The following is a 12,637-nucleotide window of genomic DNA, read 5'->3' as shown; positions in this document are numbered from 1 at the left end:
CAAAAGTGCTTCCTGATTTCTTCTTGCTGCCTATAGTAAAATATAAAGGGAAATTAAAAAAATATATATTTAAGAGAAAGACTATTAAAAAATAAGACAAAACTTCCTGAATTGGAAATTTTCTAGTCTTTTAACATGACAGAGGATGCTAAAATTAATGGCTCTCAAGCAAGGTTCTATCCAGGGCATTGAGATAAGGTGGTCTAAACATAACATTTTATAGCACCTATACATCAATTCTTATTCCTTTATTTATTTTTAATAAAGGTGGTCTAAAGATGAGTGTGACTGTAAAATTCTTTGTTAAGCCTCAGAAAGCTGGAAAGGGATGCTTCATGGCATTATTTAGGCAGGCCAATGCCCTCCAAAGAGTTTAGGGGTGTCACTCAGAGATCATTTCAGTCACACAATAAGACTTCTACCAGGTTTCAGGGTGTTATCCCTCAGCTATCTCAGCAGAAAACCAAGACAGACTAGGCCTTATTATGAAGACATGTGTGATGGTGGCTTTGGAGTGGGGTGCTTTGCCATGAAAACCAGTAAGACTATCAGGAGACACACCAAGTTTTTAAAATAACATATTTAAGTTCAGATTGGACTGAAAGGACCAGCAATAGTACAAAATAAGAGACCTCTGGATTTCTACCTTCGACAAGCAGAAAGTAGGCTAGGGAGACAGTTTCACTGTAACCATATACTATCCACCTTTCATGCAATGGAATCATGTCAGAGGGCAGAATTAAAAATTCAGAGACTGAAGCCTAGGAAGTTTCCAGGCCTTAAATCCTAATCAAAGGACTGCCAACAAGAACCTGTGGGATTTCAGAACTGCTACTGTTGACTCCTATCTCCCCTCCCCTTTCTGGAATAGGAGTGTCTATGAAGGTTATCTATGCCTGACCCAGCACTGTATGTTGGCTGTGAAATGAGCAGATCAACTCATCTCTTTTGCTCACAGATCATCAGGTCTACAGGAACTACACTTTTATAATTTGAACTGATGTGTTAGAGATGACTTGAGAGTCTCATGGACTGCAAGGAGATCAGACCAGTCAATCCTAAAGTAAAGCATTCCTGCATATTCATTGGAAGGACTGATGCTGAAGCTGCAGCTCCAATACTTTAGCTACCTGATGCGAAGAAGTGACGCATTGGAAAAGTCCCTGACGTGGGAAAGATTGAAGGCCAGAGAAGGGGACGGCAGAGGATGAGATGGTTGGATGGCATCACCAACTCAATGGACTTGAGTTGGAGCACGCCTCTGGAGTTGATGGTGGACAGGAAACCCTGGCGTGCAGCAGTCCATCGGGTCGCAAAGAGTAGCACACAACTGAGTGACTGAACACTTGAGATAGTGCCCAAGTGCACTCTGGTCCATATCTGGACCTGACTTAGATGACAAGGTCCTGAACTTCAAGTTAATGCTATAATGGATAAATTATTTGAAAGCATTTGCAGGAAAATGCATTTTGGACATACAAGTATGTAAACAATTTGTGGCCATGGGTTTTAAAGTATGTCCACAAGTCCTTTCCTTCAAGGGTGGACCTTATACTCCCCTTTACATGTTGGCTGGACTTAGTGGCTCATTTCTAATGTTAGAATATTGTAGAAATGAAAATGAAGTGTCTGACTATGCCTTTGTAGGTCATAAAAGGCACTGCAGCCTCCTTGCTCATCCTCTTGGATCACTCACTCTAGAAGCCAGCTTAGTCATATCTTGAGAACACTCAGGTAGCCCAGGGGCCCATGTGAAAGAACTGAGGCTTTCTCCCAATAGCCAGCAAGGAAACTGGTTTCAACAGCTATGTGAGTAAGCCATCTTGGAAGGAAATCCACCAGCCCATGTCAAGGCTTCAGATGACAAAAATCTCATGAAAACCTGAGCCAGAACACTCAACTGAATTACTCCTGGATTCCCAACTTTCAGCAGCAGTATGAGATAATATTGTTTTAAGCTGTTGCTTTGGGATAATTTGTTATGCAGCAGTAGTTCATTAACGCACTGCCAACTTTGGTTCATGTCTTTATACCGGGGTGCCTGTCCATTTAGTCTAATCTAAGCTAGATTCTGCTACTTCAGTTTAGAAAACATACTTCACCCTTGATCTGACCACCCTCAGATCAGATCAAGTTCTTTATCACTCACTTCAATATCTTATCAGTCTTGCCTAGCCTCAGCAATGATCCTCTCAGTTGAGCCAGAATCCACCGGCACACTTATGGTCGTCTTAATAAGTTTCCATCCACTGACACCCACTCTGTTGTTGTTCATTGCTTTTCAGTCTCCCAGTCTCTCTTTGCTATCACATGGACCCACCCTGTTCCTTAGCTATAAATCCCAGCTGTGTCCCTGCTGGAGTCAGACTTAAAATCAATCTCTCTCCCGTATTATAAGACCTCAGCTGTAGTACTCTTACCTTGAATAACGTTTTTCTTACCACCTTTAGGAAGCGTTATGCATCATTTGTTTAACTTTTCCAGGTTCTGTTAGTAGGGATTATTCTCAAAGGAATAGTTTTATACTTTTACTTTTTATACTATATTCCTTTGGGGAGCAAATTTCTAGAATGAAAACATTTCGTGTTTTTACCGTACAAACAGAAAATATCTTTTAAAATACATTTATATATCTTTAAAAAATGTAGTAATCTGAAAAGGATGTGTATATAGACATGCCAGTGTATATACACACATACCCTCAGACCTCCAAGGAAAACTTAATTATCAGTAAACTATAAATTAAAACATTCAGCCTGCAGGTAGTGAAATTTTTGTAATTAATGTGCCAAAAATCATAGAGAATGAAATTTTAATTTTAAAAATGTATACATAAAACCATCTGGGATTCAGACAAAATAGGTTATTTAAATAAAGTTAGGTCAAGCCCAAAACCATCTAGTTAAAGAAAAAAAAAAAAAAGAAAGAAAGAAAAGAAATAGCCTCATGTAATAACCTATAATGAAAAATAACCTAAAAAATAGATATATTTATGCATAATTAAATCACTCTGATATACATCTGAAACACAACATTGTAAATCAAATATATTTCCATAAAATTTGTAAAGAAAGCTTTTAAAGTATATGATTATAAAGAAAAAATCCTAAACAAAGTAGAAGGTATATATGAATGGAAACAAAAATAGAAAACAACAAAAATAAAACTTGCTGGGATAATAAAACAAGAGCTGCTCCTTAAAAAAAAAAATCAGAAACATTGATACAACTATAGCCAATCTAATAAGGGGAAGAGGAGGTTAATTCCAATACTAGAAATGACACATGGAATGGGATTCTGAGACGGTAATATTCAACCCTGAGTGGAATTACTTTTGCTTCAGGAAAGGTCAAGTCAAACCAAAACCTGGGAAAAGAAAGGGAAGGAAAGAAAGAGAAAGACGGCCATGGGAAGAAAGGAAGAAAAGGAAAGTAAGGGAGAAAGAAAGAAAAGTAAATGTCTCAACAGATGTTGTAAATATCCAATGAAACAATTCTCTTTAAAATCTAAAAAGAGAAACAGAAATTCATTAAGCCATATCCTCACTGCCTTTGATGGTACTAAGAACCAGAAAACCCATTTACACATCGCTATTTAGAATTTCTGGACAACACAATAAGATTATTTAAAAAAAAGAAACAAACAAAAAAATGCTATGTTATTTGTAAAAAGATGGACAGCAGAAATAATTTTTAAAAAAACATTTTATTTTTATAAATAGTAATTTTACTGACAATGTTTTGGCAACATTAATAAAACAATAAATTTTACCTGAACGAACAAGCAAAGTAGACAAGGAAATTCACCAAAGGCAAAGCAAAATAGTCATCTTGACAGATATTCAATACATTTGTAAAAAAACACAAAGTGTCATTGCTTGAAAAAAATAGAGAGGTATCAATAGAAAAAGAGAGGAAGCTCCTGAAAGAACTCAACTCAGTATTAACTATCTTTGTTCTGCAGGCACAGAAACTTGCTCAAGTTAATTTTACGAAGCAAAGCCCTGATGTTATTATCTCTTTTCAGGTTTTGTGTGTATGTGTGTCTGTGTGTGAAAATCTAGGAAGTTTAGTCTGGACAGGGAAGAAGAGTGTAGAGACTTAAAGTGTCTTTAAGGAGGAGAAGGAAAAGGAGGGGCGTGAGGATTTCATTGTGTGATTTGAACAGCATTGGTGAAGCTCAAACAAGGGATGTAGCAAGCCATGCTGGCCTAGGGGAAGAGCATTTCCAGAAGAAGAGAATTTGCAAAGTCTTTGGATTGGGAAGAAATGGAATTTGCTTAGGGAAAGCAAGGCCAGTGTTGTCAAACACTGGGCAGCAGTGGGGAAAACAGTAGAGTAGAATGACAGAGAATGGAAGAGAGGAAGTAGTCAGGGACCATGTCACTGGAAACTTTTCATTTGGCAGTAAATCAACTTGTACTCCTTAGGAGCATACTACAGAGCAAACAACAGTAACAGTGTTGATAATCCTAAGCAACAATAAAAACATATAAATAAAACATTTCATATTTTTACAATAGAAATAGAATAAAGGAGATAAGAATGCAATAGTCTGCACATTTATACATAGTTTTCACCTGAGACCAGAAGACACACACACACACACACACACACACTCTTTATACACCTAAAAGCGGTTTAAGCTGACACTTAGCAAAGTGCTTTGGCCCAAGCAAACTAACTGGAAAGGCCTAGTAAAATATTCAAAGTGCAAACCAATCAATCAAGCATTGAGTAAATAAATACAATTTACTTGTGTTTGAATTCACACTCAGGAAATTACCTAAAATGGAGACAAGAGACTCACTACAGCTTAGTCATCTGTAGTCCTTCCACTTTTGTTCTGAGAGGGATGGTAACCCCTTGGTGATGATCACTTTCTAGCATTTTGTGAAAGCTTAGAGGATTTAAATGAATTGTGGAGGTGGGTCGGGGCAGGGGGGAAAGAGTGGGGAGAGACAAAGAGGAGGAGAAAGGAAGAGGAAACAGAGAGATTTCTCCTGGCATAGGTCTACAGCCAAGATTCCAGGTTCCTTGAATGGTGCACAGAGATTCTAGGTATCTGTGCCAGAAGTGGAGAAGGTATGGCATTCAACTCCAGGAGGAGACTCAACTCCAGGAACCCACAGAGGAAGCCAAGTGTGCTGAAACACAGGAACCAGTACTTAGAGGGTACACCACAGGTCTGTGAAAGAGCCCTTGGAGATCACACGAAAAAAGGTTTCCACAAGTATAATCACAGACTAGGTAGTTGGATACAGTAGAGGAAGGATGATAACTCTATGACCTGATAATTACTGAAATAAATGAGAAAATTCCTGCACATCAGACTGTGTCAAGTAAGACAGAAACCAAGTATTAGTTTGATAAAATGGGAAATTAAACAAAGAATTAGCTGTTAACTTTAATACATTCATGCCCAAGGCAAGATAAGATACAAAACTGAAATCGTCACATGTTTAAACTAGGGTAAGACACATGTAACTGGAAAATGTAAGGAAAAGTTCTATAGAGGCTTTAATCACCTTTGTATCCACTACATTTACTATTCTCAGATAACTCCTTTGTAGCTTAAGGGAAAGAGAACTAAATTTAGCTCAATTCATAAACTGAAAAGGTTCCCTGTGTTTGATCCTTTTCAGTTAAAACTATGGGTCCAGTACAAATCAAACTGGATGTCAAGGCTTTTTTCTTGGGGAATCTTAACTTGCTTTACTACTGTGATGGAGACTGATAGGGCTACTTCACTTTGACTAAAGGCCAGCCAAATGGGAAAGGAGATGGAATGAATCAAATTCCCCTTTTGATCACTCAACAGGAGGTCCACAGGCACCAGGCCTCATTCTTTAACTGTCTCTGCTTCTCCAACTGCAGTCAATGATACACAGGTCCTGCTTGATCCTTGCAGGTGCCTCTCACCTAACAGGCATTTTAATGGTTGGCTTCCTTGAGATGTCCCTGGGCTAGGTAAAGACACTCTCAGACAGTGTTCCTTCTGCCTTGGCTCCATGCCTGGAGTGCATGCATGCCTCTTCCTCAACTGGGACAAGAAGCCACAGCTCTCCACTAACTAAATCCCGTGTCTGGTCCAAACTCACATCATAGTTTCTCCATCAACTTCTCCACATCAGGCTTTTGGAACCATTTTATCTTAGAACAGCACAACAGAGGCACTTCACAGAGTTCAGCAGCACACAGGACCATACCATAACAAAGCCATTCCAATCTGGCTATATAGTTAATACTGAGATCTTCAAGGCATGAAAAGAGTTGAAATTTTCATTGCTAAACAGTCTACAGATTACATGTATAGTGAAGAAGGCAATGGCACCCCACTCCAGTACTCTTGCAGGAAAAATCCTACGGATGGAGGAGCCTGGTGGGCTGAAGTCCATGGGGTTGCTAAGAGTTGGGCACGACTGAGTGACTTCACATTCACTTTTCATTTTTATACATTGGAAAAGGAAATGGCAACCCGCTCCAGTGTTCTTGCCTGGAGAATAACAGGGACAGGGTAGCCTGGTGGGCTGCTGTCTATGGGGTCGCACAGAGTCGAACATGACTGAAGCAACTTAGCAGCAGCAGTAGCAGCAGCAGCAGAGCTTTCAAACTTGCAAATAACATGAAATACCAAAAAACATTGTTACTTTTCCTTTCTCCACCTCTCTCGTTCTCTCTCTCTGACACTCACACACACACACACACACGCACACATAATTTTTACATGTTAAAATACTTATATGAAAAACAGGTACTATATTTTTAAATAACATCTCAATATTTAAACAAAGCTGTACGTCATGTATTTAAAATAAAAACACATAAATTACACATTGGTTTCCCTATATTTGATATTATTGAATAATTCTATAATTTGAATTTTTTGTTTTTAATGGGGTTTTTAACTTTGACTGAAATACTTGCTTCAGACTTATTGAAAGCAGAATTAATGTTTTTTTTTTTTTTGACCTCCTACTTTTAGATTTGGGGTGATGGTTCAGAATCAGATGTGTTCACAGTAATGGATGCCACTTCCACCAATCTTGTTGAAGGGGTTCCAGTGATACCTGAATAAAAACTCTTGTTTCAGGAGGTAATCCTTCTAGATGCTGAGGCTTCTTATATATTTGATGACACTGGGTCTTGTGCTGTCTTTTCTCTTTAAAAGTTAAAAAGTGTAGCTGACATTTGGAACACTGATGAAAACTTTTCCTAGTGCTGTCTATAATGGCATATGTATGGTGTTGCAGTTTTAAAAATTTGTAGACAAAAGGGGCAAAGTAAATTCTTAATGTTACCATGGTAAGCTCTGAAATGTGCATCCACATCTGCAAAGAATGATGATCTGTAACTGCAAACCTGGCATGCATAGGGCATGTCTCCAGGCTTATGATTATCTTTCATGTGCTGTTAGAGAACCCGATCTGTCTCAAAGGACAATTCACAGATTTTACAGACTGCAGAGGGCTCCTGGGAAGTGTGGACACTTTCAATGTGACACTGCAGCTGGAAGGGAGTAGGAAACTGGCAGTTGCAGTGCTGGCAGGTGGTGTGGTATTTCCAGCTGTCACCTCTCTGCCTCTCAAGCTCCAAATGGTGCTTCATGTGATTCATAAACTTGACATTTTTTAGAACTTTCAAGCAGCTGAGGCATTTAAAGGCTGTGTGAGTTTGCGGTTCTGGCTGCCTATCTCCTATATGCTGTCCATAGTAGAAATCACAGAGTAACACAATCAGATTGCCTTCTGTGGGATCAACAATCTTGTTTTGACTTGCTACACTTGGAAAGTCAATTTTTGTCAGTCCATTTTACCCTAAAGCACTTATAGGCTTGCAATGGACATTGTCCTTTGGAAAATGTGTTGGACAAGATTCTCCATTCTGAACATGGCTTACTGAGGTATGAACACTGTCTGGTGTGCTTTGATGAATAGTCACTGTTTGAAAAATACCTGGAGGGGACAAAGCTAAAGAATGTTCTCCTATAATTCCATCACTGAGTTTAGGCCTTTTGGGATTTATTGCTATTTGTTTCAGAAGTGGAAAGTCACTTTGATATATGAGCAATTTTATCCATAGCTCCTGCAGTAACTGCTGTTTCTACTGGATGCTGCAATGAACTTGTGAAGGTAATCAAAGGAGAACATAACTCTGAAAAGCTGTTAGGCACTATTTGTGGTGAAATATTTTTATAGTCCGCTTTGGACAAAGGCTCAATAATAATAGGACTATATGTTGATCTTGATTCAGAGACAGAAAGAGGCAAGACAGTCTTTGCTTCTGATGCAGGAGTCACATGACTAACACACTGTAATTTCTGAGCATTATCTTTCCTGAAGTGAACATACTTTTTTCTCCTTGAACAAGAACCTGGGGTAACTCTGTTCAGTATGTTTGAAACAACTGATTTTGAATTTGAGGTCATCCCCACAAAGATCACATCAGCATCTTCATTTACATGTTCCACTCCAAACAAGATCAGTTCAGCATCTTCATCATCTACTTGTTTGGTTTCTCCCTCGCTTTTCTGTGGTTCTGGCTCTTGTTCTTTTTCACATACATGGTCGTTCCATATTTTAAGTACTTTTTTTCTTTTATTCTTGGAGGATGTGGCCACAAGTCCCAGTGCTTCCTTTAAATAAACTTCCACCTAAGTATAAATATATTACATATTAGCTAAGTACAGAACAATGTGCTATTTGTTTATCTCCAAAACTCTAGGGGAGTTATAAACACCCTTATCTTACAGATAAGGACATTTAGCATCAAAGAGACTAAATGGCAGCGGAAAAACCTATGACTACAAGTCTACATGACTCGAGAATCATAGCTTTGTCCCATGTTGATTTTAATCTTTTCTATTTAAAAAAAGAAAGAAAGGAAAAAAAAAAAAACACCACTCATCATTAGGTCAAATCACATGTAAAAGACAAATCTTTTTACAAAAGCACTATTTTACACTGTTTAGAAACATGGACTTTGGAGTCAAAGAAGATTAAACTGGAATTCTAAGTTAACCACACACCAGCTGCATCTTTTTCGGCAAATTTATAATTTTTAAATGTGTTTCCGTATCTTAAAGACAAACAAGCTTATTTCCAAGACTTAAGGTTAACAGCTCTTTTTTAAAAGCATCAGCTATTCAATGGCATCTTGCTTTGTAGGAAAATTGAAAAAAAAACTTATCTTAAATGCACATTACAACTGGTTCACAAATACTAATTTCATAAATATTAATACAGAAAATAGGGCACAAATTCAAAGTATATAGTATCTCTACATAGTTAACAAACAGCATAATTCGATGTCAAGCACTTAACACAGGCCTAGGAAATTGAGAATGAACTCTCTTGATAACCTCACCTCAAATCCACACTGATGCATCCTAAATTTCTCCCTCTAACCCTGACTAAACTTAAATCCAACAATGTTTTATCCTTCACTCCACATGTCTCTTCCCTATATAGCAGGCAAAATGAGGTCAGTATTTCTCTAATACCAAGATCAGACAGAGACATCACACACAGACACACAACCAATGTCCCTTATGAATACAGATGCAAGAGTCCTCAACAAAATACTGGCAAAAAAAACCCCTAACAACATATAAAAAAGGCTATATGACATGATCACGTGGGATTTATGGAGGTATGCAAAGTTGGTTCATTATATGAAAGTCAATCGACATTATGCCATTTTAATACAATAAAGGAGAAAAAACATATCTGCCTGCCGAAAAAGCATTTCCCTGAGTCTAGCACCTAATAGGGGTTAAAAACACATAATAACTAAGAACAGAAGAGCACTTTCTCAATCAAAGGGTACCTGTAAAAGACCCACAGCTAACATCATACTTAATAATGAAAAACTGAGAGCTTTCCCCCTAAGAATGGGAACAACACAAGGAAGTCTATCCCACACTTTGGCTCAATATTATACTGGCAGTTCTATAACCAGAGCAATCAGTTAAGAAAAGGAATTATTGTTTTTGTTGTTTAAAAAAAAAAAAAAGCCTTCAGAATGGAAAGGAAAAAGTCAAAGTATATTGGAGATAACATACTTTTATATATAGAAAATCCTGAAGAAACCACAAGTACGAGAAGTAATAAAAACCTTGCAGAATACAAGATAAATATTTTAAAAATCAAGCAGATTTCTATACAATATCAACAAAAGTTTTGAAAATGAAATTAAGTAAACACTTGACTGTACACTAGCATTAAAAAGAATACTTAGGATGTCAGAAAGAGAAAGACAAATATCATATTGTATCACTTATATGTGGACTCCAAAATATGATACAAATGAACTTATCTATGAAACAGAAACAGACTGAGAGACATAGAGAGGAGACTATGTGATTACCAAGAGGGGAAGGGTGGGGGAGGCATAGATTGGGAGCTGGTGATGAGCAGATGCAAACTATAATGTTAATATATAGAATAGATAAACAAGATCCTACTGTATAGCACAAGGAAATATATACATTGTTTGTGATAAATAATAATGGAAAAGGATATGGAAAATATTGTGTGTGCATGTGTGCGTGTTTACATATGAAGGAAAGGAAAGGTAAAAGGAAAGAAAGGAAAGGACAATTCTTGGCAAGCAGGTACAGAAAGTAGATCCTTGTGTGTTATGGATAGATTTTAAAATGGTGCAACTGCTACAGAAAACAGTATAAAGGCTCCTCAGTAAACTAAAAATAGAACTACCACACGATTCAGCAATTCCACTTCTGGATGTAAATTCAACAGAAGTTAACATGGGGTCTTGAGATATTTGCACAGCCATGCTCAAAGCAGTGCTAATCACAACATCTAAGGGTTGGAAGTATCTAAACATCCATCAAATGTGATATATACATACAATGGAATATTATTTATCCATATAAAGGAAATTTTGCCACATGCCACAACATGCATGATTCTTTAAGACATCACCTAGAGGAGAACATAGGCAAAACACTCTCCGACATACATCACAGCAGGATCCTCTATGACCCACATCCCAGAATATTGGAAATCAAAGCAAAAATAAACAAATGGGACCTAATTAAACTTAAATGCTTCTGCACAACAAAGGAAACTATAAGCAAGGTGAAAAGACAGCCTTCAGAACGGGAGAAATTAATAGCAGATGACGCAACTGACAAATAACTAATCTCAAAAATATACAAGCAACTCCTACAGCTCAATTCCAGAAAAATAAATGACCCAATCAAAAAATGGGCCAAAGAACTAAATAGACATTTCTTCAAAGAAGACATACAGATGGCTAAAAACACATGAAAAGATGCTCAACATCACTCATTATCAGAGAAAGGCAAATCAAAACCACTATGAGGTACCTTTTCACACAAGTCAGAATGGCTGTCATCCAAGTCTACAAGGAATAAATGCTGGGGAGTGTGTGGAGAAAAGGGAACTCTCTTACACTGTTGGTGGGAATGCAAACAAGTACAGCCACTATGGAGAAGAGTGGGGAGATACCTTAAAAAACTGGAAAAAGAAATGCCATATGGCCTAGCAATCTCACTGCTGGGCATACACACTGAGGAAACCAGAATTGAAAGAGACAAATGTACCCCAATGCTCATTGCAACAGTATTTCTAATAGCCAGGCCATGGAAGCAACCTAAATGTCCATCAGCAGATGAATGGATAAGAAAGCTGTGGTATATATACACAATGGAGTATTAAAAAGAATACATTTGCACCAGTTCTAATGAGGTGGATGAAACTGGAGCCTATTATACAGAGTGAAGTAAGCCAGAAAGAAAAAGCACCAATACAGTATACTAACACATATATATGGGATTTCAAAAGATGTAACCATAAACCTGTATATGAGACAGCAAAAGAGACAAAGATGTATAGAACAGTCTTTTGGACTCTGTGGGAGAGGAAGAGGGTGGGATGATTTGGGAGAATGGCATTGAAACATGTATAATATCATATATGAAATGAGTCGCCAGTCCAGGTTCGATGCATGATACTGGATACTTGGGGCTGGTGCACTGGGACGACCCAGAGGGATGGTATGGGGAAGGAGGAGGGAGGAGAGTTCAGGATTGGGAACACATGTATACCTGTGGTGGATTCATTTTGATATATGGCAAAACCAATACATTATTGTTAAGTTAAAAAATAAAATAAAAAATAAATTCACTTAAAAAGTAAATAAAGACATCCAGCCAAAGGAATTAAGCCAGTCATAAAAAAAGACAAATACTATACATTTCCACTTATATGAAATATAACATAGTCAAGCAATAGAAAGGAACAAAGTAGAATGATGGAGTCCAGGATCTAGGGAAACAGGGAAGAAAAGAGGAGTTGTTGTTTAATGGGACAGGTGATGGGTATAGCGTTTCAATTTTGCAAGATGAAAAGGTGTAAAGATATGTTTCATAACAATATGATAAGGAATTCCATGGTAGTTCAGAAGTTAGGACTCCACGCTTTCCTATCAGGGGCCTGGGTATGGTTCTCAACCAGGAAACTGTCATTCAAGCTGCATAGCACAGCGAAAACAATGACAACAACAACAAAACAACACTGTGACTGTATGTGTGTGTGTGTGTGTGTGTGTGTGTGTGTGTGTATTAGTTGCTCAGTCATGTATGAGTCTTT

This window comes from Bos taurus, chromosome Y, assembly GCF_002263795.3.
Source record: "Bos taurus isolate L1 Dominette 01449 registration number 42190680 breed Hereford chromosome Y, ARS-UCD2.0, whole genome shotgun sequence".
Taxonomy (NCBI): domain Eukaryota; kingdom Metazoa; phylum Chordata; class Mammalia; order Artiodactyla; family Bovidae; genus Bos; species Bos taurus.
The sequence above is the reverse complement of the archived record's forward strand: the minus strand, read 5'-3'. Positions refer to the sequence as shown.